Source organism: Ambystoma mexicanum, chromosome 3p, assembly GCF_040938575.1.
Source record: "Ambystoma mexicanum isolate Mex_15411 chromosome 3p, UKY_AmexF1_1, whole genome shotgun sequence".
Taxonomy (NCBI): domain Eukaryota; kingdom Metazoa; phylum Chordata; class Amphibia; order Caudata; family Ambystomatidae; genus Ambystoma; species Ambystoma mexicanum.
Genome location: NC_090925.1, coordinates 388,001,041 through 388,027,774, shown reverse-complemented (window position 1 = coordinate 388,027,774; position 26,734 = coordinate 388,001,041).

Genomic DNA, 26,734 nt, shown 5'->3' with positions numbered 1-26,734 from the left:
TGGATTTCAGGATTGTGTGCTAGTTGTTTCTGGTCATTGGAAAAGCAAGAAGGCACAGTCCCTTGAAATCAAGGAAGCATTCACGGCGGCCATGTTTGACATGCTGCCTGCCAATGCAGATCTCTGCTCTGCACATGCGTACACGGCATGGATCACTTCTGACTCTCTGTATACTGTGATGGAAGGAACACAAACCAGTGGGGCGCCCGGTTCGACTGCCTTTCACTGCAGTGTGCAGAGAATCCTTGACCCATCTCTGGAGCCTGACCAGGCAGACAGTCTATCGTGGAAGAGGCCAAGGCCTTCCTATCAAGCTGTGAACGGCTGGAGCTGTAATTCCAAGCATGGATGAAGTCAGATTAGAGCAAATAACATAACAGGGGAATTTGTAGACTACATGTTCACCTCCAGAGAGATATCTTTGGGCTATTGACAGAGAACAGATGTTTATTGTTACCCAACCCAATGGTGCTCACTTTATTGAACTCGGAAGGATGAAGGGCTGAGTGGACCTGCTAGGATTCAAACCTCTGACCATGATGTCAAACACAGTGATTCATAAGACCACAGAGCCACGGACCTGCCTGACTGCACAAATGATTGCAGTGGTGCTAGAGCTATTTTACAAATGTGAGAATGCAGAACCTGAGCACCTACCACTTCATGAAGTGATAAGAACATTGTTTTCAAGCAATGCAAAGATGTGGATAGACGTTTCCTACCACGTTTATCAAGCGATTAAGAGATGCATTCTGGAGGGCTTCGAGTTCGACTTCCTGCTAGCTGTGTAGGTGGATTCACTAGTATGAAGACATTCATTTCAGACTTCTGTACTCTCAAATGATGCCTTTCAGCTATACTAGCTTCTCTGTGCACACCTTGCCTGCTCCTGGTTGTGTGCAGCCAGTGCTGAAAATTGAAAAGAATTGCTCTGGGTAACCTCTCCTCGCAACACACTATCTCTTCATGGAACGCAAAAGCCTGGCGATTTGCATAAAAGCAAAGAGCATGTTGGGAACAAAAGAATGCCCACAATTTTAAATTTGAAACATGTCTGTGATAGTGATTCAGCAAGAAACCTCTCTGAACGAGTAATAGAAGTTGGACTCCGCTCTTTTCATTGGTCACAATACCCGCGCTAACAAAAAATGTCTGTAAACTGCAAGAAAAGTATAATAATTTGGAAAGCTTCTGAACGGTGCAGGGTGGCCGATAACGGTGGGTGGCAGGGCAAGCACAAGGGCGTAGTTCTGTTTCGGATGACGCAGAGGAAGAGCTGTTGTGAATTGGCTCCAATTCCATAGTGTACTACAAGGGGGCCTCTGGCACTTTCGGGAAAGAGGGAGGCTGAGGAGATCATTTTCTGAGAGAAATGACGTGCTGCAGATGGCTGGTGCCAGGGGGAGGGCGGCTGAGTGGCCGTGGGTTGGCTGCCATAGGCCATGGCTCCCCCCTCGTTTGGCTTACAGAGAATTAGGGGAAGCATGTTAGAGGGAGCTCTGCTTACTGCTGCAAAGGGAGAGCCTCTTAATAAAAAGGCAAAGCTTAGTACAGAAGAGTATAGTGGAAGGGTGACAGATAAGGGGGCACACAAGGAAGGTGGTGGAAAGAGTGGGAAAACAGGATCTAAAGGGGAATACGGTACAGGGAGACTGCTGGTGGGAGAGAGGGCGGAGGTAACACTTCAGTAGGTGTTCCAGTGGGAAGTAGTATCAAGGGGAGAAGGGAAGGGGTGCAAGGGGCTGGTACTAATGAGCCTTCCCGCAGTAGGTCCCCAGCCGATAGGAAGGATTAGGAAGTTGGGGGGGGCAGCTAATAGACAGCAAGGTGAAAAGGCTGATAGAGGGTGTGGAACTGGGAAGGAGCCAATGGATGGTGATTTGGAGTGATGAGTGGTCATTAAGTCGACTAAGCCTGATAAAGACCTTGCTCGCATTAGCCTTTTTGTCATTTCGGTAAAGAAAGGAATTGGTGAGGTGCAGTCTGTGCAGGTGGTAAGTGGAGGGAGATTGTTGGTTAAAGGTGTAGATGAGGAAACCATGAATAATGGTTTGGATTTAGCTAGCCTTGGGAAACACCCTATAACTGTGACAGAACAGTATGCATATGGGGTTACATGCTTAGGTGTGATATGATATGATATGTTATTTATAACGCGCTTAATACCCAGAGGTTTCTAAGCGCGGACCTGAGGATCGAACCTGTGGTGCTCCGTGTCATCTTGCTTCCAAAGTGAGCACATTGCTTGTGAGCTATCCTCCCGAGACATCCCCTCTTGGTGCACATGATAAGGATATAGTGAGATGACTGCAAGATATGGGGGGTTGGAAGTTTGGCTGTTGGGCAGAAAACATCTGACGGAGGTACTAACTCTACCACTGTGGCACTGCGGTTTAAGGGGAGCGTAGTCCCAGAATGTGTGTATTTGGGGTATCAGAGCTTTAGGGTCAAGCAGTTGTCATGAACCGTCGTCTACGTCCCTTCTGGACCTCCTGGTCCCTGACTCGCAGGGGATTGAATGCAGTGATCCTTCCAAAATGGCTGCCCGGAACAGAACGCTCCTGGCCAGTCTATACGTTCCACGCTGCTCATCGTACAAGGGAGCACCCCCCGCGGCTCAGCGCGTCTCAACACTACCGCTACCTGTAGTTGGACGTGTTTAGCCGGAGTTCGATCGGGACTCTCGCTTCTATCCCTATTCCCAGTTCCTTGAATCCCGTCCTGTTCCTTTTCCCTCTCCAGAACTCCTGGAAACCCTTCCGTGCTCGAGTCTTGGACCTCTGTGTCTCCGAGCGTACTTATTTACATCCTGGTATTACCCTGGATTTACGAAGACTCCTGGAAGCTGAACCGATATCCTCACACTAGACGCCAAGGACCAGTGTTCGGGTCTATACAAATCCCGGGCCGTGAAGAAGAAGAAAACCCAGAAGGTCGCAAGTACACAACAAAGACAGGTGAGAAGGGGAGAGACTTGTGACAGATTGAGACGCCTTAAAAACGAAACAGACACAGAGATGGAAGCCGCAGTTCAAGACCTCATGCGAGGTATGCAGGAATTAACTACAGAGGTACAGAACCTCAAGGCAGAGCACGCTGCACTAAAACAGCTAGTTATATCACGTGATTCCGCAACCAAAGAAAGTGTGATATTGGGAGGAATAGTGGACAAGTATGATGGTTCTTCCAAGACCCTCCGTGCCTTCCTTGATTCGTGTTTAGTTCACTTCACCTTCAAGCCCTACTATTTCTCCACTCCTAGAGCAAAGGTGGGCTTTATGATCTCCCACCTCACTGGAAATGCATTGACTTGGGAAACCCCCCTGGTCAATTCAAGCGATGCCCTCTTGGATGACTATGATGGCTTTGTGAGAGCCCTTAAAGAAATGTTTGATCGCCCAGAGCAGGTGTATAGTGCTCAAGAGAGACTACTCGAGTTTCAACAAGGGTCCCAGGATATGCTCACCTATGTTACTTGTTTCAAACAACTCATGAAAGAAGCAGATTGGTCTCCAGAAGCCAGCTTTACTCTCTTCCGAAAGGGATTAAACAAAGAAATAAAAGATGAGCTAGCGAGGGTTGCCCGCCCAAGCTCCTTCCAGGCTCTTATGGACCTCTCATTGCAAATAGATTTCCGAATCCAAGAAAGAAGAGCAGAGAAAAGGAAATCTAAGGCGACTTTTCAAAAGACCACTATGGAACCTGCTCCTAGAGCAGAGCCTACTGTTCCTCCTACCCCGGACCCAGAACCTATGCAACTAGGAGCCTTCCGTGGTCCCATTACCCCTCAAATAAGGATGCAGCGGATCCATACTGGTCTGTGCATGTATTGCACCTCCGATAAACATCTAGTGAGAGAATGTCCTATTGCCCCTCCACGGCGTTCGGGAAACGCCAGCTCCCGATCCTAGATGGAGCACGGTGCCGGGAGAGAGATGTTTGCTCCACATCAATTCCATCCTTGAACTCTCCTGGACAAAATAATCTTGTGGTTCTTCAGGCCCTTCTATTACCTTCCAAGACAGAATCCTACCCCATCCTGGCTTTAATTGACTGCCGAGCTATGGGCGCTTTTCCAGACCAAGATTGGGCCACCCACAACATTCCACACGAAAGCCGAGCAACAATGCAACCAGTGGAGGCAATTGATGGGAGACCTCTTTCTTCAGTACCCATTACCCTTCAGACTAAACAGATTCTACTCTCTATTAATCACCATCAAGAAAGGATCAGATTTGGCCTCATTAAATCAGCCCATTATCCGATGGTTCTTGGAATGCCCTGGCTACAAAGGCATAATCCTTACATCAATTTGGCAGCAGGCTCCCTGTTCCTAGGATCTGAATATTGTATGACTCACTGCTTATCCCAGGATACCTTACCGAAGCCCTCTGATGACTTCCCAGAGAGCCAACAAGGTCCAGTTACCGTTTCTAACATCATCCAGATTCCCAAGGTCTACCAAGCCTTTTCTGATGTCTTTTCGACCGCTATAGTTCAAGCTTTCCCTCCTCACAGGCCAGAGGATTGTGCCATCGATACAGAACCCTCAGCAGTGATTCCTTTCGGCAAAATGTTTATATTATCAGAACCTGAAAAGAAGGTTCTCCGTGAATACCTGAATACTGACCAAGAAAATGGCACCATACACCCATCCAAATCTCCAGCGGGTGCTTCATTGTTCTTCGTGCCCAAGAAAGACACCAAGGAACTCAGACCATGTTTGGACTACCGTGGGCTAAACCAGTGCACTCTCAAGGACCGTTACCCCTTACCCCTCATCTCGGATATCCTAGAAGCAGTCAGAGGTGCAGTGATCTTTACAAAATTAGACTTAAGGAGTGCCTACCATCTCATTCGTATAAAGGAAGGTGACAAATGGAAAACAGCCTTTAGAACCCCCTTCAGCCATTTTGAGTACCTGGTCATACACGTGTTTCAGCCTTGTTGGGCATCACTTGTTCTATCGAGAGAGCCCATCACTCGCTCACTGTTCTTAGAGAGGCAACAGTTTCACCTCACTGATGATGCCCAACAAGGCTGAAACACGTGTATGGGGTTACTGATGGTACTCTTGTTCAGAGGAGAATTGCCTAGCTTTTCGGCGCTGGACTGCCCCTGGGCAGGACAAAGGCTGATATGCGGGGAAATTTCTTCTCTGTGAAAAGGACAGTGAGCTAAAGACTTGGTAGAGTCTCTCCCAGGGGTTATTCACTCAAGAACAGGTCATTGGGCTGTGTTCGTGCTGGTAGAGAGATTCCCAGACCCCCCTTTGTTTGCATACATTAACTTTGGGTTTCACCCTAAGTTAACAGGGCAATCCAGACGTGCACCCCTTGCTCACTGTTCTTAGAGAGGCAACAGTTTCACCTCACTGATGATGCCCAACAAGGCTGAAACATGTGTATGGGGTTACTGATGGTAGTCTTGTTCAGAGGAGAATTGCCTAGCATTTCGGCGCTGGACTGCCCCTGGGCAGGACAAAGGCTGATATGCGGGGAAATTTCTTCTCTGTGAAAAGGACAGTGAGCTAAAGACTTGGTAGAGTCTCTCCCATGGGTTATTCACCCAAGAACAGGTCATTGGGCTGTGTTCATGCTGGTAGAGAGATTCCCAGACCCCCCTTTGTTTGCATACATTAACTTTGGGTTTCACCCTATGTTAACAGGGCAATCCAGACATGGACCCCTTGCTCACTGTTCTTAGAGAGGCAACAGTTTCACCTCACTGATGATGCCCAACAAGGCTGAAACACGTGTATGGGGTTACTGATGGTACTCTTGTTCAGAGGAGAATTGCCCAGCATTTCGGCGCTGGACTGCCCCTGGGCAGGACAAAGGCTGATATGCGGGGAAATTTCTTCTCTGTGAAAAGGACAGTGAGCTAAAGACTTGGTAGAGTCTCTCCCAGGGGTTATTCACCCAAGAACAGGTCATTGGGCTATGTTCGTGCTGGTAGAGAGATTCCCAGACCCCCCTTTGTTTGCACACAGTAGGTATGGCCTACTATTTTAAGGAGGAAGAGGAGTTTAAAAAGGCGATGTTATCAGATAATGTCTCCATATGCACGGCAGAGTTGATGGCAGTGAATATGGCAGTGGTTAGAACTATTGAGAAACAGCTGGCAAAAGTTGTGGTATTTGTGGATTTGTTGAGTGCGTTACAAGCTATAAAAAAAAGACATCATGTTGTGTAATAGACAGCAGCTGGAGAAATGCACAGTGGGTGGGATGGGGACTGAGTTGGCATAGATTCAGAGTCATTGTGGGATTTTGGGAAATTAGTTGGTGGACAGAGCTGCGTCGTATGAGGCCACGAGTAGGGAGCTAGTGGATATAGAGATCCCTTTAAGTGTCTCTGAGGTGCAGGTGGTGGTGAAAGGCAGAGTTAATGGAGAATGGCAATGCAGATGGGATACGAGCAGGAAGAGAAGGTTCACTGTAAAAGATGTGGGGGGAATGCAGAGCTGGCACACAGAAAGGAAACTATTCGGAATCGGCTAAGAGTGGGACACGCAGGTTTGAAAGGTTGGAAGTTTAAGATGGGTAGAGTGACTTCTGCAAATTGTGAGGTGATTAGAAGCCCAGAAACGGTGGATCACTATATGATATGATGCAAAAAGTTCAGACTGCAGAGGGAATTGCTAATAGCAAGGAAGAGTAGTATCAGGGTGGCAGTGAAGAGTATACTTTTTTTTAAACTCTTCTTATTGGCATTTTCAATAAACCAACAGATAAACCCCCCCTTTGCCACTTTTCCCATATTCTCCCTTGCATTCGACTGAGCATTTATTGACCCCGTACCATCTCCTCCCTACCCCCTTTAACTCCTCTTCACCTATCGCCCCTAATATCACCCCTGAATAGCGAACCGGTCGGCAGTCCATGTCCCTCCGGAGTTCTCTCTGACATTTCTCGCCCCTTCTCTTATCTCCCCTCGTCGTTCCCCAAGCCCCCTCTTCCTCCTACACCCCTTTTGTCTCATGGTGGTCTCAGATCTTTTGATATGCCAAGATCATTCAACAACTGACCTTAGTCTGCTGTTACCCCATCTTGATCTGCCAAGTCTCGATTAGCCTGCAGTATCCCCAGTTCCGCCATACCCCATCTGCGGACATCCCCCTGCCACACCATCACTGACAGGCCTTGTGGGTGTTTCCAGGCTATAGCCATTCAGCGTTTAGCTAAGATCAAAAGGAATCTCACTAACTTATTCTGTGACTAATGTCTCTTCCCCTCCGAAAGTATTCCCCACAAACACACCCTTGGGTTGCACTCCAACCTCGTCCCTAACAATTAGTTTATCCCTTTGACAACCATTTCCCAATATCTTGCTATGATTCTGCATTCCCAGACCATATGCCAGTGACCTGCCAGGCCCCCCCAAACTTCGGACACTCGTCACTGAGAGTCCTGTTCATCGCCCAGAGCCTAGTTGGGGGTCACATATACTCTGTGGAACAGGTTAAACGGAATCAGTTGGAATCTGGCATTTCGGGACACCTTTTGGACCTGTTCCCAAATCTTTATCCATTCCTTTTCGGATATCTGAGACCCGCCATCCGCTTCCCATTTACCCTTCACCTTCAATTCCTCACGGGGTACCTCCTCCTGTAGGGCCCTATAAATTCACAAGAAGTTTGCCTCCCCCTCGCCTGCTCCAGTAGTAGTTGCATTAACGGGCTGACCGTCGGTTCATCAGGTATTCCCTCCCATAGCTCTGCCACTCTCTTAACTATGGCCCCATATGCCAGGAACAGCCCCTTTGAGAGCCTGTACTTTATGCACTACTCCGCTAATGTCATCAGGGTCCCTCCTTCGAAAAGGTCCCTCACCACACAGCAATCCTTTTACCAGAGCCTCTGTGCCCTAGCCCTCCTTATAGCCTGCCTTAATATTCAGTCCGAGCTCCAGAGCAAGGCCCCACTATACAATCCCTTAGGTCGGTTCCTTTGAATATACTTTTACCACACTTCTCTGACCGCCTGGAAAACATTTGTCGTCCTCTTGTTTCCCACCGAGTCCCACAACAGCTCCACCCCCACTCAGTTTGTCAGTAGATTCCCCACCAACCCTTCCAGAACCTCTCTGCCTAGATGCCCCTATTCCAACACCATTTTCAGTTGTGCTGCTATAAAAATAACCCTCATAGTCCGGTAAGCCGAGGCCACCCTCCAATCTTGGATGTCGTTGCGTCGCCAGTGATGACCTCCTCCTTCCCGTGTTCCACAGTAATTCCCTGATTCTACCATCCAACATCTTAAACACCTTTTTAATCACGTATTGGTAGTAGAGCAGTCTCAGGAGAATCACCATTTTACATATCGCCACCCTTCCCATGAGGGAGAGGGGCACTGCTTTCCAAAACTGTACAGAGTCTCCTGTTATAGATAGTGCCATCACTGTGTTATGTTCGAATGTTTCCTCCATTTCATGAAATACTCGGATACCCAAGCATTTAAATGATTCTGTCTCCCATCTTATCACCCAGTCCAGCAGGTCCTTCCCTTTACTGTCTCAAAGTCCTCCTAACGGGAACCGTAGGGACTTTTCCTTATTTATCCGAAAGCCTGATCATTTTAGAAAATTCCCCAGCTCCTCCAGCAGCATTGGGAGATTATCCTGTGGATTGCCCATGTAAAACAACAGATCGTCCGCGTAGAGCAAGACAACGTGTCTCACCCCCCCTAATAGAATCCCGGCCTCAACCCATCTCCTGTCATATATACCCCTCCAGCGGTTCCAGGGCCAATGCAAATAAAATCGGGACACTGAGCACCCCTGCCTCGTCCCTAGGCCTAGCCATCTATAAATATTCATAAGAAACCCATACTTCTCCAGCACCCAGAATAACCAACTCCATTCTAGGGAATCAAACCCATTCATGGCATCAAAAGACGGTAATGCCATTTCCCTCACCTGGGCTTTGATCTGGTCCATTACCTGATGCAGTCGACCAATATTCCTTCTTGTGTTCCTCCCCCGAATAAATCTGCACTGGTCTGGGTGCATCAACTCCAGAGCCACTCCCGCCAGACTATTCGCCAAAATCTTACCCAAACTGTTCCCATCGACTTTCGACAATGAAATAGGATGATACGACATGCAGTCCAATGGGCCCTTTCCCCTCCTTCAACAGGACAGTTATAATGGTTTCCTTCATGGATTCCGGAGGGATACCATTCTCAAATGACTCATCATACACCTTCTTGAGCAATGGGCCAGGAGATCTACACATTCGCAATACATTTCTACAGGGAGCCCATCACTACCCGGGGCCGTACCCTTTTTCATTGTTCGCAATGCCCAACATATGTCTCCCTCCTCTACCGCCCTCCAATTCTTCCCTCCGGTCTGCCCCTAGCAATGGCAATTAGATCATACGGAGCAGCTCGTCTGCATCTTCCTCCACATACATTCCCTCACTGGTATATGGTGCCCTATAAAACTCCTGGAACATCTTATTAATTTGCTCTTGGGTACCACCGGTTCACCCGTTCCATCCCCGATTTGGGTAATAGTGCGATGTGGACGCTCCCTGTCTATTAACCAGGCCAGTCATTTTCCCGCTTTGTTCCCTTCCACATGCAGTCGTACATCTCGTTTGCTACTGTCAAAATTTGAAAGTTCCACTAAGGTCTTATTACATGACGACAGAGCCTGGACCAGTCGATCCCCCACTTGCCCCCCTTCAGCCATTTCCCTATCTAATTCAGCCGCCTGTTTTTTGGTATGCATCAGAGCTCACTGCAACTGTTTCCTTGTGCCTACTATCATGGATATACAAACCCCTCTTATAGTTGCCTTAAAGGCCTCCTATAGTGCCCCCACTGTTGCCACTGACCCTGCATTTTCCTCCAAAATAGTGTTCTATCCCTCACTGGAGCGCATTCCTAAAACCACTGTCCTTCAGCGGCATCCACTACATGCGCCACAACCATCGCGGGGGCCTCTTCCTCATCCTCCGAAGTTTCGCCACTAAGGGGGAATGGTGTGATAAGGTACGTCCTAAGTATTACATCCCTTCAAGTGAAGAGTGTAGTTGATTTGCCTCACCTCAAAACGGGGTCTGAGGATAAGCAGTGCCGGTTCCTTCTTCAATATGTTAGGGACACTGGGAAGTGGAAGGAGCTTTAGCAGATTTGCTTGACTGATAAGGGTGACTAACAGCGACCATCATCTCTCCCGATGGAAATCAACGGCTCTGGCCCTCGAGGAGCCATCCTAGGAAGAAGAAGAACGCTTCAGAACAGGATGTGAGGCTTTGGCTGTTTTTGCATTCGGTCTCACATGCCAGGTTTTCTGAAACACTTGGGAACAGATCTGGGAGTGTCCTGGCCTAGCCTTGGGGCCTCAGGATGGAGCAGAGCACTGGAAAGACAAGCTTAGCTGGAACTGTGCCGTGTATTGTTCCAGCCCATATCCTACCATGTGTAAAGGCACTCAGTACACCTTGCTTCTCTTCCTTTTTGTGTGCAACTCGTCAGTACACCCCAAGCCTACCCTTGGCAATACTCTGCTCCTAGTTGTGTGCTCTGTTGTGCTGCTTTCCTGTTTCTGTGCACTTACCAGTGTGCACTATTCCCCTCCCAACTCTAGGATAGATTCCCCATCTATCAAATGTCATTTAGTTGTAGTTTCTGTTTCTGTCCTCATAGTTCCTCGGTTTCCAGAGTCAGTTCTTGTTCTAGGCTCTTTAGTGCCATTCCTGGTCTTACCTCCGTATTCTTTTTAGGGTGTCTTCCTTTCCAATAGCTAGCACTGTTGTCTCAATCAGTCGGCTCTCCCATGACCATGCATTCCTCTTCCGGCCATTACCAGTTCCCTAAGCTTATGTCTTAGGTCCATTTCCGTAGTCCAGTTCAGTTCTTTCATGTACTATTTTTCTGTATTCATTTCCTTTCTTCTTTCTTCATCTACTGAAGAATGTCTCTCCAACTTTTTCTGTGTTTGTATGTTAATGCGTTCTGAGGGCATACAGTTAATTGTTAATCCACTTGGAGTGTGCCAGCTAGTTAAGGTGCTGTGTAGCACCTCCCTTGTAGAGAACACTTTAGCCCACTTTCCCCACAAAGAGGCAGGATAACTCTGCAAGAATAAATGATAAGTGAAGGAATGAACACTACTAATCTCTTCAATGTTCCAGACCGGTCACGCTCCTATAGCAAAAAAGAAACCATCATTTACTGAAAGGTTGCTTAAGAAACCATCATTTACTGAAAGGTTGCTTGCATATTGTGCCCCATCTCTAATGTATTCATTACTTCGTCTTCTCCATTTTGCCTTTGCTTGTTCTATCCACTATAACTTTATTCTGTTCAAATCCTGCAGGTCCCCGTCCACTCCAGCCTTGTCCGCCTGTCCATATCCTACCTCAACCCATATTGCAAGTATTGCCTGGCCTTCTTCCTTGGGCTCTCCCTCTGCCCCCTCTTCTGAAGGCAGAAACCTCAGAGTCATCTTCGACTCCTTTCTCTCCTTCCTCCCTCACACTGAGGACATTGCCAAGAAGTCCCACTTTCAGCTCTTCCTTCTCAAAGGAATTCTACCTTTTCTCACCTTCCGCAGGGCTCAATGTTACACGGGCTCTGGTTCTCTCTAGGCTTGACTATTGCAATAGCCGCCTCCTGAATCTGCCTTTGTCCAATCTGCGACCCCTCCAGTTAATCCAGAATAGGGCAACAAGACTCATCCTTCGCTTCAAGCCCAGGGACTGCATCTCTTCTGCCCTACAAAGTCTGCACTGGCTCCCGGTTGCTGCATGGATTAAATTCAAATCCCTCTGTATCATCTACAAGGCTGTCTCGGGCCAGGGACCACTCTATAATGTAATGTAAATAATTGACTGTATCGGTCTCTCTGTACCTGCATCTCTGTTCCTCATTCTTATATGTAACCTTGTAAACGCGTCCAGATACCTGGGGGTTAGGTGCACTATATAAATAAATAAACAAACAAACTAACTGCAAGTCTTACTTACTAAATATTCCCCCCCTAAATATTTCCCCTCTAGACCTCTGTGCTCCTCTGGCACCAATTCCTTGAGTCAATCGGTTTGCTAAACAGAGGGGAGGGGGTCGATCACTTTGCTCAGCTGGCTCCCTTCTTTGGAACATCCTCCCCCTCCCTCTTTGTCTTGTGCATAAACTTCTTAGATTCCAGAAGAGCCTCAAGACCTTCCTCTTTACCTCTTCCTTCCCTCCATTGCACAGTAGCTTGACTGGTGTGCAGGGCCCTAATGCACCCTTGGGGCCCTGACCTCCCACATCATATCAACCCAACTGCTGTCTATCCTCAGCACTTGCCTCGGCTCACCCTCCACCCTTGGAGGCTTGAACTTACCTTTCATTGCACTTCACCTGCTGCTCACCCACGAGCACCACAGCACATATCCCATTCCCTCTCCCTTCTGCACGTTCTGAGCACTCGCAAGACATAGTAGGTTTGTCTTCCCCTCCCCATTGTTTTTTCTTATTTTTATTATATTTATGTATTGTAATTTTAATTGTCTATCATCCCATGTCCCCTACCTGTTGCCCTGTGGGCACTTTGAAACAGTATCTGCTTCCTGTATTAGTGCCTAACAATAAATAAATAAATTGTCAAGCCGTCCCCTTGTCTTTGCCATTTGGAGATATTCCATGGTGGACTGGCCTATAGGGAAGTCTGGAGATTTCCCGGTGGACCTTTGTGGCATGGGCCTCTTGTGAGGGCACTCAGAACTTTTTACATTGCTCCATACAGCAGCACAATTCAGGGGCTATGCTCGCTTGTATAGTGTATTATGTGGCCACTTTGAAAAACAAGTGCAAGACCACTTTTGATTCCCAGTCCATGCCTCCGCTGGTCGAGAATTGACAAAATAACCCCTTCTTTCGAATTCCCACATATCTGGAGCAACTCAGCTCTGCTTGATAGCCATCCATGGCCAATGCTCTTTAAGGGGTCTTTATAAACCTGGCATGACCACCTAGTGGGCTACAATATGCCCCTTTCCCAAATATTAGCAGTACACTACCCGCAAGATCTTCTGCTAAACCTGCAGTACATAATGGTGGACGTTTGGCCAATTTTCGGACAGCTGCCACCAATTAGAATGACTGACTTTTGACTAGGCATTCTGAATGCCCCTTACTAAAGTCTGCGTATCCAATCTGGGTTTATGGGCACAAAGGGTCAATGAGGGTCCAAAAACAACCCCTTAGGTCAGCAAATAATTCAGTGGGCTCAAAACATACATGCTCGGATTAGGACACTTTTTATGGACCGATTTTTAACAGACCAAGAAACGATTGTGAATGAGACCAGTTGCCGGTTTCTACTACAACTTTTGCAAATCCATCTTGCTATTTTTACTCAAGGTCAGAGTAAATGTAGCCTATCCAGATTTTCACGGGTAACACACGTTTGGGGCCCCTCTACATAACTTTGCCACCCAAGGACAGAACCTCATAATGGTGGCAAAGTTGTATATGTATATATACAAGGAAAAACTTTAGTTGCAGGGACATGAGAACTTTACGCAACAAAACCCCTGAAATTCAGCTAAAGCCACCTTAACTTTGCACCCCTTGTTGCAATGATGACATCACAGATCACATCACTGATGAAATCTCTAATTACATGTTGTATGAGAACACTGATGACATTACAAATCACATCACTGATGCCATCACTGTTGACAACACTAATTAAATTATATTTAACCGATTACATCAATAATGAAATTAGACATAACATCATTTGTAAGTTAGCTCATGAAAACTTTGTTTACCTTAATATCAATTTAGGCCGTGGACTTGGCCATGACATACGCTGGCGTCACTGGCCAGCCATAGTTAGTGGTCGGTTCATGTTCTAAAATACCAATGTGCACGGTTAAAAGCCATGACTAGTAGCCCATCACTGTTTTAAAATATACAGTGGGCAACGTTGAAAGCTGTAGTCAGTGGCCATGGCTAAAGCCCATAGCTAGTGATGTGAGAAACCAGAGGGTGTCTCACTGGCTAGTCCTCTGGAACTTGTCATCCAGGTGGCTAGGACATCGCCATCGCTTTTGGATCCAGTTTCTGGGGGTGGACCAGTGTGGGAGGATCACCTGGGTGAGGGGTGTTGGGGGAGTGAGGGTGAAGCAGCCGATGGCGAGATGCTGTATTCCTCCCTTTCCCGTACCCAAGATCCCTCCAATTTCATGGGATTCTCCGATGTTCCAACTCCCCCCCCTTTCCACACAAACACTGGGCCAAGGAAGAGGGTGACTGAGAATAAACATGCTAACTTATACACATCACATTGGACATGTCACGCCAATTGGGTCAGGCAAAGTCAGGCACTTGACTCGAAGTGCATACATCTGATACCAATTAGCTCTCCTCACACGGATAAAAGGCGGAACATGGAGACACACTATGAGCAAGGGGGAACACGAGTAAGAGCAGAACTTCCGGGGGGAATGCAAACCTACTGGAGAAGAGCAACAGACCGAGGGATGAGAGCCACGGGGGGAGAAACCCAGGAGTTCCCAGCATGAGGTTGTTGCCTCCAAACGGCCATGAAAGATACATGGTGAAGGCCAAATCCCAAACAAGAAGGTTGCATTGTGTTTCAAGGACGCCTGTGACCCTCCCGGGTGAATGACCAAGTTGGGGAGGCGAGTCTAAGCCTGTTGTACGGACCTTGACTCACAAACTGGAAGACAAGAAAGTAACGCACACAGCCGGTGAGTTGGCAAGCGACATAAGAGACTGTGGGCCTCATTACGAGTTTGGCAGTAGCCGTGCCCTTAATAAGGGCACGGCTTCTGCCATACTTGCTATCGGCACCGGCACCCGCGAATGGGCCATTACCAGCCCATTACGAGTTGACTGGGCCAGTAATTGCCCAATCGCGGGTACCAGTGTTTTGTTTTGCTGTTAAAGGTCTGAGCCCGATTGAGGGAGACTGATGTGAACTTTTGCTTTGAAAGGTCTGAGTCCGACAGAGGGGGACTGACGTGAACTTCTTTGTTAACTGTACTTTTGCTTTGAGAGGTCGGAGCCCGACAGTGGGGGGCCAATGTGAACTATTTTGTGAATTGTGTTTTGGAAGTTGGAAAGTAAGACTTTAACGTGGAAGGCCAGGCGGGCCTCGATCCACCTCTTGAACTGCCTTTGTGTTAAGAACCTGAGCCAGAGTTTGTCATCTTGCCTACAGGGACCGCCTTACTCCGTGCTGTCCAGCGTGGGGAGGAGAGCTGACTCAGCCACATTTATTCTTTATATTTAAACACTGACTTTCCTTTGCATACATAGGGCCTCATTATGAGTCAGCCGGCCCGGAAAGAATGGTGGTGGTAAAACTGCCACCACCATTCTTTCTGGACCGGCTGATTCTGAGTCCTGCAGGCGGGAGGTGTCACTCCCGCCAGGTCTGACCTGGCGGGTTTAACACCAACCACCTGCAGGCGGAAATGGAAACACCGACTCCGTCATAGACGGAACCAGTGTTTCCATTGTCCCCATCCCCATGGAGTCCTATTGGACTCCATGGGGATGATATATGATATACAGATATATGATATACAGTCCTATTGGACTCCATGGGAATGGGGACTTGCACAATTCCGCCACCGGAATTCCCAGGTCACCGGGGTCATAATGCCCCAGTAATTCCGGGATTCATGGAGGCGGAATGGTAATACGAGTCCGGCGGTAACCTGCCGGTTTTTCTGGCACGGTTACCGCCGGACTCGTAATGAGGCCCATAGTCTCCTTTTCACACTTTTTGTACAAGATATAGGGCAGGCATTAGGGTTTGTCAGTATAGGCCATTTTGATTTGACAGAGACTGACTAGGACTATTTATTTATTATTTGATGGTCGAGACTACTCCCATCTTAGCTATAGGGCAAAGTAGGAGTTTCTCCAACCCCATTGAAATTCAATAAAGGTTTTACACATTGTATCCTTTTTGTCAGTGTCATACTTGTGATACCATGCCTCCCTTACAGTACCCATTCATATGTTAGTATATACAGTCGACACAGCCAAAGGCTGTGGCAACTGGCTAGTTTTGTAGACCATGGCTAGTGGCTGGTTAGTGTATATGATATACAGCCTGCTGGATCACGGGCGCTGGGGTGTTGAGCACCCCGCTGGTCTCCCAGCCCACACTTCCTGCTCCAGGGCACAGTGTTTGAAAACCCACCCCCCTGACTACTTCAGATGCCGCCATTCCCTGGACGGTGAAGCCCGCTAGATCAAGGGCACTGGGGGTCTTGAGTGCCCTGCAGATCTCCCAGCCTGCACATCCTGCTCCAGGACACAGTGTTTGAGGCCCCAATCGCCCCCTGACTACTTCAGAGGCCGCCATTGCCCGCAGGGTGAAGCCCGCTGGATCAAGACATCTGGGGGTGCTGAGTGCCCGCAGGTCTACCACGCTGCACTTCCTGCTCCAGGACACAGTGTTTGAGGCTCCATCCCCCTGACTACTTCAGAGGCTGCCATTCCCAGCTGGGTGAAGACCTCTGGATCAAAGGCGCTGGGGTGCTGAGCACCTTGCGGGGTGTAAAACACCCACAGGGGGCGAGTGAACCCTACACCTGAAGCTTATGCCACATACTGCCTGCGTCCCTCTGTTGCCTGCCAAACTAAAGAAGAACAGTGAAGGTCGCCAACGGTCAAGGTGAGGTGCTGTGCTGCAGGGGGTCTATATAATCAAACTGCTTTGTACTGCCTGAATTACCTGAATTGCTAGCTGGACGATTCTATCTTGCACATCTCGCCTACCACTGCCCTGCTCACCGCTCCTGCTCACTGACTCCAGCGGATAGTCATGCCCAAAATGACTGCAATGGCGAATATGATCTCGCCCCTCTCTGCAATCATTCTGAAGTTTTCCAGTGTTTAACTGGCCCAAGAGGAAAATTCTATCCATGAAACAGAAGCTGTCGGTGCAGACCCCCGCATTAGATATTGATTCCAACAGACTCATATTGCAGCCACACAGCGCTGCTAAGCTTACGGGGGATGCTTATCAGCTCATAAAGAAATTAATCATTTTCTTAGGAGTACTCTGGATGTAATGGGAAGTAAATCCACTGGTTCTGTTGGAGTGGGCAATCTACTCATTGAGGAAAGTACAAGAAACAACATTAGTGGGACCGTTTGTAGCGCATAGATCAGAAGTATGGATTTCCTTGTTGCCGGTTTGGGCACCCAAAGCGCATTGTCAGAGGATTCAACAGAGAGTGCCCCTAATTGAAGAGGGGGTCTCAATCAACCTGTTCCTACTGCTACAGTTGTAGTCCCTAATGTTGCCATGATCCAATATCTCTCGGTCCAAAGTCCTGCTCTCGCCTCTAGCCCCGATGGCGGCGATGCACTATGTCTCACCCCACCTAGCCCTGATGGTGGGGTCAATACAGGAATCCAGAGCGCACTGTGCTGCCCACCTCCGAAAGGTATGCAGGAGGGAGGGATTTTACTTTGCTGGGTGACCCTGCATCCAACTGTCCCTATGGACCTTGAGTACTGACCTGTTCTGTACACCTACTCTCACTGGATCATTTCCCCTACAACCCTCGTCCTTGTAAAGGAGGCAGCTCCAACAGAATGCAAATGAAAGCTTGTTCTAAGAGAATTGGCTGAAGTGAAGAGGTTGCTCATCCTTATCATTGAAGAACGTAGGGTAGGTGGTGCTACAGGGGAGTGACAATCTTGCTCGGCCGGCCAGAGAAGGGCCCACAACTAGCAGCAGAGAAATCACATAGCATCAGGACAAATGCTCCCACAACGAGCAACATAATTGATGCCTGCGGCACCAAATTGGAGAAGGGGCAACTGTCACAAGTTGACTCTAGCCCAGGCCCTGAAAATCCAACTGAGCAGTGCAAGATGGTTGATATTCCTTGAAGGGATGCGCATAGGCAGGCTCCCTGGGGCTGAGAAACACGCTTTGGAGCAACAAACAGGGGTGAGGAGTAGGCTACACAGATTCCATACTGATCCCCCACAAAATCAGCTATAGCGAGTCAAGATCCCAATTAGACCAAGCCAAGGAGCATGAGAACACGAGAGGATCTCACATTGATGTGACTAGGGCCATGCTGTTTTTGAAAATCTGCAAATGAGAAATGAGCCAATAGAATGTCAAGCTGCTTTAATGCGGGCCAATCATATCACGTGCTGCGGCCGCGTGTCTACACGTGACTCCTATCGATGGCTATGAGAATTTTTTTTTTTTAATCTGAATATGTAATATAAATGACAAAAGAGACAGTAGTGATACAATGGTGCTTAAAACGTGTCAATACAATTAATGACTGTTCATGGAGTTATTTAAAGTGGATGATGATATAGTATACATAGTAGTTGGGATGTAGAATATTGGGGTTAGGTACGGTGGATAAGGTTAAAAACAGGTAAAGGATGGGTTGGTCACAAACAATGAGTAAAGTGCATAGACAGTTCTACAATCAGAAGGACAAAACTGCATAAAATGATAGCTTTTATACTTTCCATAATCAAAATCATAAAAAGAGGATTATATTTACTGACCAAAATACAAAAATGGCAGACACATTTTCAGTGTAACCTATCACAGACAAACACAGAATTACAACAGTAACATCAACCAATTACAAACACCAAAACACACACATCATACATACCCGATTCATAGAAATTACTAGAAATTCCAACTATGAATCATTTTCTGTAAACAGAGAACGACTGCAGATATCATGGCTGGTTTGAAAACTGTGTGACTGATCAGAGACAGTTGGCTGTTTTGTTTACTGGCTTTTTGCGAAAAACTAACGAGCCGATTCATGGAATTAATGTGCGCCGAAAATTCCTGCGCAGAGGTGCCAAAACGTGCGATTCGCAGTAAAAGTGCGACAATCGCAGTGCAACTGCGAAAATCGCGGGGAAACCAGCGCACATCCAATATTTTTCTCACGCACGGACTTCCATGAATCGATGTGCGCTGGGGAAACCAGCGCACATCGATTCATGGAAGTCCGTGCGTGAGAAAAATATTGGATGTGCGCTGAAAAAGTGCGCGGCACACGCCGGCGCACAGGTCATCCAACGGCGTGCGCCACGGCCGCTGCGAAATCGTACATAGCGTGGCGCACATTACAAAAGTAGGCGGAACACGGGGGGTAACACTCGGAATGGGGAACAACGCGTGAAAATATGGGCGTCACGGGGGAAGTACAGGAGGCAAGTACGCGGAACGCCCACACGCTCGCCTACAACTCGTATTCAGGGAATCGAATAGGGCAAACCAGCGCACGGTCAAAGACGGGCACAGGGCCAAACAAGTACGCCACAAGAAAGCAGGCGGTAGCATCCCTGCGCCTGAAATAAATGTGCGGCAAAATGTGCGCTAACAAAAAGCACCCATATACAGCTATGATGAATGATCCATACAGTGGCCCTCTAGGACAAATGAGGTGCAAAGGGGTACCGACAAACACGGACACCCGCTGTGTGAAAAATAGCGTGTGCGTGTATTATGGGGTTCGCGGGAAGTTCCACACGCGATTGGCCTGGGCACGTGTATTCCGGGGTAAGCGGGAAGTTTCACATGCAAATTTGCAGGGTACGTGTATTTCGGTGTGCGCGTGAAGTTCCACACACAATTTCAGCAGGGTACGTGTACTACGGGTGCGTGGCAAATTCCACACCCGAATCCAGCAGCCTACGTGTATTTCGGGGGTGCCGGGGAGTCCCACACGTGAATTGGCCGTGTGGGTCCTCCCAACTGTTCCCTCTACACCCTCCACGGCCCCTGCAGGCGGCCCACACCACAGGGGACTACCCTGCACCCCTGCACATGTCCCGCAGGCAGCCCATCCACCATGGCCATGCCCCCCAGCCAACCCACATGTCACCTTGCACTACTGCCCACCAACGCATGTCTCCCAGCACCCCCACCCCCTGCATCCAGGGGCACCCTCCACTAGGCCCCCACTCCTGTCCCCCTGCACCCCCACCCCCTGCATCCAGGGGCACCCTCCACCAGGCCCCCACTCCTGTCCCCCTGCACCCCCACCCCCCTCCATCCAGGGGCACCCTCCACCAGGCCCACACTCATGTCCCCCTGCAGCCCCACCCCCCTGCATCCAGGGGCACCCTCCACCAGGCCCCCACTCATGTCCCCCTGCACCCCCACCCCCCAGCACTGTGGGGAACCCTCCACCAGGTACCCACTCATGTCCCCCTGCACCCCCAACCCCCAGCACTGTGGGGCACCCTCCACCAGGCCCCCACTCATGTCCAACTCATGTCTCCCAGCACCCGCACCCCCCAGCACTGTGGGGCACCCTCCACCAGGCCCCCACTCATGTCCCCCTTCACCCCCACCCCCCAGCACTGTGGGGCACCCTCCACCAGGCCCCCACTCATGTCCAACTCATGTCTCCCAGCACCCCCACCCCCCAGCACTGTGGGGCACCCTCCACCAGGCCCCCACTCATGTCCCCCTGCACCCCCACCCCCCAGCACTATGGGGCACCCTCCACCAGGCCCCCGCTCATGTCCCCCTGCACCCCCACCCACCAGCACTGTGGGCCACCCTCCACCAGGCCCCCACTCATGTTCCCCTGCACCCCCACCCCCCTGCATCCAGGGGCACCCTCCACCAGGCCCCCACTCCTGCCCCCCTGCACCCCCACCCCCCAGCACTGTGGGGCACCCTCCACCAGGCACCCACTCATGTCCCCCTGCACCCCCACCCCCCAGCACTGTGGGGCACCCTCCACCAGGCCCCCACTCATGTCCAACTCATGTCTCCCAGCACCCCCACCCCCCAGCACTGTGGGGCACCCTCCACCAGGCCCCCACTCATGCCCCCCTGAACCCCCACCCCCAGCACTATGGGACACCCTCCACCAGGCCCCCACTGATGTCCCCCTGCACCTCCACCCCCCAGAACTGTGGGCCACCCTCCACCAGGCCCCTACTCATGTTCCCCTGCATCCCTACCCCCCAGCACTGTGGGGCACCCTCCACCAGGCACCCACTCATGTCCCCCTGCATCCCCCCAGCACTGTGGGGCACCCACCACCAGGCCCCCACTCATCTCCAACTCATGTCTCCCAGCACCCCCACCCCCCAGCACTGTAGGGCACCCTCCACCAGGCCCCCACTCCTGTCCCCCTGCACCCCCACCCCCAGCACTGTGGGGCACCCTCCACCAGGCCCCCACTCATGTCCAACTCATGTCTCCCAGCACTCCCACCCCCCAGCACTGTGGGGCACCCTCCACCAGGCCCCCACTCATGTCCCCCTGCACCCCCACCCCCCCAGCACTATGGGGCACCCTCCACCAGGCCCCCACTCATGTCCCCCTGCACCCCCACCCCCCAGCACTGTGGGGCACCCTCCACCAGGCACCCACTCATGTCCCCCTGCACCCCCAACCCCCAGCACTGTGGGGCACCCTCCACCAGGCCCCCACTCATGTCCAACTCGTCTCCCAGCACCCCCACCCCCCAGCACTGTGGGGCACCCTCCACCAGGCCCCCACTCATGTCCCCCTGCACCCCCACCCCCCAGCACTGTGGGGCACCCTCCACCAGGCCCCCACTCATGTCCCCCTGCACCCTCACCCCCAGAACTGTGGGGCACCCTCCAACAGGCCCCCACTCATGTCCAACTCATGTCTCCCAGCACCCCCACCCCCCAGCACTGTGGGGCACCCTCCACCAGGCCCCCACTCATGTCCCCCTGCACCCCCACCCCCCCAGCACTATGGGGCACCCTCCACCAGGCCCTCACTCATGTCCTCCTGCACCCCCACCCCCCAGCACTGTGGGCCACCCTCCACCAGGCCCCCACTCATGTTCCCCTGCACCCCCACCCCCCTGCATCCAGGGGCACCCTCCACCAGGCCCCCACTCCTGTCCCCCTGCACTCCCACCCCCAGCACTGTGGGGCACCCGCCACCAGGCACCCACTCATGTCCCCCTGCACCCCCACCCCCCAGCACTGTGAGGCACCCTCCACCAGGCCCCCACTCATGTCCAACTCATGCATCCTAGCACCCCCACCCCCCAGCACTGTGGGGCACCCTCCCCCAGGCCCCACTCATGCCCCCCTGCACCCCCACCCCCAGCACTGTGGGCCACCCTCCACCAGGCCCCCACTCATGTCCCCCTGCACCCCCACCCCCCAGCACTGTGGGCCACCCTCCACCAGGCCCCCACTCATGTTCCCCTGCACCCCCACCCCCCTGCATCCAGGGGCACCCTCCACCAGGCCCCTCTCATGTCCCCCTGCACCCCCACCCCCCTGCATCCAGAGGCACCCTCCACCAGGCCCCCCTCCTGTCCCCCTGCACCCCCACCCCCCTGCATCCAGGGGCACCTTCCACCAGGCCCCCACTCATGTCCCCCTGCACCCCCACCCCCCAGCACTGTAGGGCACCCTCCACCAGGCCCCCACTCATGTCCCCCTGCACCCCCACGCTCCTGCATCCAGGGGCACCCTCCACCAGGCCCCCACTCCTGTCTCCCTGCACCACCACCCCCCAGCCGTGCGATTTGCCTGGGTACGTGTATTCCTGGGGTGCGCGGGTAGTCTCACACGCGATTCCATCAGGGTGCGTGTATTATAGGTCCGCGTGAACTTCCACACGCGATACCAGCAGGGTACGTGTATTACGGGGTTCGCGGGAAGTTCCACACGCGATTGCCCTGGGTACATGTATTTCGGTGTGCGCGTGAAGTTCCACACGCGACTGGGCCTGTGAGAGTGGGGTACGTGTATTCCAGGGGTGGGCGGGAATATTTACTCGCGACTGGGCCTGGGAGATCATGTTATGTGGATTCCTGGGGTGGGCGGGAATATTTACACGGTCGCCTACAACGCGCCAAAAAATAAAAGGTCCAATCCTGAAACACATACGCCAGCATGAAGCAGGCGCACGTCCAGCGCAGCATAAAAGAGTGCGCAAACAACAAACAAGCTCAGACGCCAGGATGAATATACCGTTCCTAGCAGCAGTGGCCATGGGATACCGCAGGAGGAGGAGAAGGATAGTCAGGGCCAGAATCTTCACACCCAGAACCAGCCTATTTGGTATGCCTGATGACCAGGTGTATGGGAGGTACAGGTTTCCACCACACATAATACTCGACCTGGTCAGTGAGTGGGAGGATGACCTCACATCACCCAACCTGTGCTGCCAAGCACTCAGCCCCCTGGAGAAGGTCCTCAATGTACTGCACTTCTTGGCTACCGGATCATTTCAGCGGACAAGTGCCATAGTGGGGGGGGTGTCACAGGCCACGCAGCCACGGTGCCTACACCAGGTGTTGGCCATCATCACTGCACGCCCATCAGTCCGCAGGCACATATACCTGCCCAGAACACCTGCAGAAAGGCAGGCTGTCAGCCAGGATTTCTACAGGGTGGCACAATTCCCCAAAGTGCTAGGTGCCATTGATTGCACACATGTGGCTCTACGTCCCCCCAGGGCATCTGAGCACATCTATAGAAACCGCAAGCACTGGCATTCCATCAACGTCCAGGTAGTATGTGATGCCAAGGGAATCATCACCTCAATATATGCCAACTATCCAGGGTCCACCCACGACAGCTTCATTTACAGGATGTCAACCCTAAACCGGGACATGGAAGCTGGGCGGCATGGCGATGCATGGCTGCTTGGTGAGTATAAATGCCACAGCACACGCATGCATGACAGATACAGAGTAATGTCAATACCCCACTAATGATCCCCATCACCACCTCCCCAGGGGACAGTGCCTACCTCCTGAGCACACACATGATGACGCCAATTCGGAACCCCATCACGCCTCCCGAGGTAAGATACAACACAGCCCATATTGCAACACGGGGCATGGTGGAGCGCACATTCGGAGTGCTCAAGTCACGCTTTCGCTCCCTTGACCGTTCTGGTGGGCAGCTGTTATACGCTCCCCCAGTACTGTGCAGGATCATAGTGGCAGCATGTGTCCTGCACAATGTTGCAACACGCCGGGGCCTGGCTGTGGACATGGTGGTGCCCCCACATCCCCAACCACATGCACGCCCGCTGTGCATGGGAGGGGAAAGGGCACGGGGTGAGGCAGCCCGTACGCAGCTGGTGGCTAATTACTTCACATAGAAAGCACACCTCTGTGGAGTGCACACAGCTCTGGCACATACCATCTGACAATCAATGATGACTCAATCTGACAATTCTGATGAATTAAGGGACAGTCAACTGTCAGAACCATAGCAGCCAGAGATTGTTAATCTCGAAGTGTCACAATGTGTGCATCGCTACCTACACAAACACCATCAATGCAGTGTCATCAAAAGACACACTTCCATGCAGCAAAAATGAACACCCACTTACAAAATACAACATGAGAACAGTGCCATTTCACCCAACACCTCCCCGGCACGGCCACACAACACACCATGGCATGTCATGCAATGTGAGAGCAAACAAATTAATCCCCACAATATGCCCCAAGTGTCACCAACTACAGTGTCCCTAATGGAAACTGGCCACACATGAAATGCTTACAGTAATGCAGGACCAACAACACACATTACTAAATACTTACCAATAACACCAATCACCTACACAACCTCCAACCTACCATAAACATGACAGTACAGACTTCAAAAATTGGTAGCCTCACTACCTGATAATGCCAGCACTTCGAACACTTCCAACTATACAGTGTTAGCGCCACGCAAGAGTGTAGGTGCACTGCTTACAACATGGACTCCAGTTCCAAAGTAGACCGCCTTGTGAAGACATGAGAAATGGACCTGCAAATTAGGTGGATGAGATGGATGCAGAGGCACATATCAATACACCATGCAGTGTACAATACAACAACAATATGCACTAGGAATGTATACACAGTATTGACTACAGACTGCCCACACATCAAATGGGAGTCCAACGTCACTGTGTAAGTCAATGTCACTTGGGCACACCCTTTGCAAGCCCATGGAAACGGGAAGCAGGAGGGGTGTGTGTCACACAAACCCAAGCATCTGACCCAAATTCAGGACAAGCCTGCATGTGCCCAGCCACAATACAGCGTATGCCCACGGGAGCCACACAAGGCAACACACTGTCCAAAAAATCAAGAATCAAAAATAAAGAAAAAATAAAATAAAATAAAAAAATAAATAAAAAATGGCCATGAATGGGCCCCGGGGGTGGGGGAGGCCACCCATTAGGTCCGAGGACAGGGTGCACACCAAAACCCACCTGTGTGGATCTTGCGGAAAAAAACACCTCCATGGGCTCATGGCCTGCATGGCTACCCTATTGTGGGAGAATCGCTGCTGTCGCTCTCCTCACCCTCTGCAGCTGCATCAGGAGGTGGTGGCACTATGGGAGGCAGCCCACGCAAAGCCCTAGTCTGGTCCTCCATGGCAGCAAGCATGCGGGTGTGGAAGGTCTGGTTCTGGAGGATAATTGTGCGTAGGTCCCCATGCAACAACTCACGGGATGCCCGGACCTCCTCCCTAGTTGCCTGCATCTCAGCTGAGAGTGTACGTTTGAGCCGCTCCAGCTGCTTTTCTGTCGTCGTGTTAGCCGAAGCCTCAAGCTCAACCAGAGTTGCCCTGAGCTGATGGAGTTCCACCCTCAGGGCTTCCCTTTGGCCCTGGGACTCAATAGAAATGGCTTCCCGCAGAGTCTCCAGTGCCGCCCACCTGTCCCTGTTGGACGCCAACATGTCCTCCCTGTGTGACTGGCTAATGGAGTCTGTTGCCTGCTGTAGTTGTTCAATTAGCCTTTCTTGGCAGACAATGGAAGTGGCCACCCTATCCATGGCCTGAGCCATCATCTCAGTTGATGCTGCCTGTTGGTTTGCCATACCGTATATGGATTGCTCCCATGCGGTATTGCCAGGTGGCGTACGGTCACCGCATTGGCGGGCACCACACCTGTCTGGGGCAAGGCGAACTGCGCCTTGCTGTGCCGTCACTGCCTGAGGCTGCAGGACTGCATTCCCCCTCTGATCTGCTGGCCCAGGAACAGGATCAGATGTAGCAGAGTGTGACCCTGCATCCGTAACCACCAAAGGCGGACCTACCAACACTGACATCCCCATTGAGGGTTCTACCCCTGGTGCAGGTGGGTTGGACAGTACAGAATCCCTCCCAGAAACACTTACCTGCGACGGCACATAGGTCTCATCATCTGAATCGACACCTGAATAGAGCTCGGGGGAGGTGCACCCAGAGACACCCCTTGAGATGACGGCCTGCAGCAAGTGTGGGTTCTCACCCACCACCACACCACGTCCCTCACTGGTGCCCGGTCGGGCCTGAGACCCCTCCTGGGTCTGCACCATCTCCACAACCCCAGCAGTATCAAGTGCGTCATCCCCTGCAAAGACATGAAAGAAAAGAAATGGGAACAGGCATGAGCACCATGGAACACAATTAGGGCTGAGAAGCAACAGAAACAGTACTTCATTGACACATGTACCACATGACTATAACCCTCCCATGCATGCACTGTCACTGCGTATGAAGGGGAGGCAAATGGCACACATTGATGACACCAAGATGGAAGACCAACAAATTTGCTGCATGCTGCCTAGCAGTGCCATCACACATTGGCCTGTGATTGGCATGTCCAATACACATACATGACACATGCCATCACACAGATGGCATGTACCCTAGCCTCTCACACATGTGACAATAGGACTGAGAAATGCCTAGTGAAAGTGGTGGAATGCAGACAATCAGCCTGAATGAA